This window comes from Meleagris gallopavo, chromosome 8 (assembly GCF_000146605.3).
Source record: "Meleagris gallopavo isolate NT-WF06-2002-E0010 breed Aviagen turkey brand Nicholas breeding stock chromosome 8, Turkey_5.1, whole genome shotgun sequence".
NCBI lineage: Eukaryota > Metazoa > Chordata > Aves > Galliformes > Phasianidae > Meleagris > Meleagris gallopavo.
The window spans coordinates 20,072,347-20,072,569 of record NC_015018.2 but is presented as its reverse complement, the minus strand read 5'-3'; positions in this window follow the sequence as shown (position 1 = coordinate 20,072,569).

Genomic DNA, 223 nt, shown 5'->3' with positions numbered 1-223 from the left:
AAAAGCAAAAAACCCACAACCCAAAAGCAAAACATCAAACCAATCCAGTCTGTTTTTTTCCTTGACAAATCTGTCGTGCTGTCCCCCAGATTTCCCATTTCAGAAGGAAATGAGGGGGCTGATAGGGCATTGCAGGATGCAACGTAGCAGTGTGCAGCCATGCCCGGCGTGTCCCCCTCTGCTTCTGTACATAGCAGTTTGCCTTAAAAGTCTTTGTGGTTTT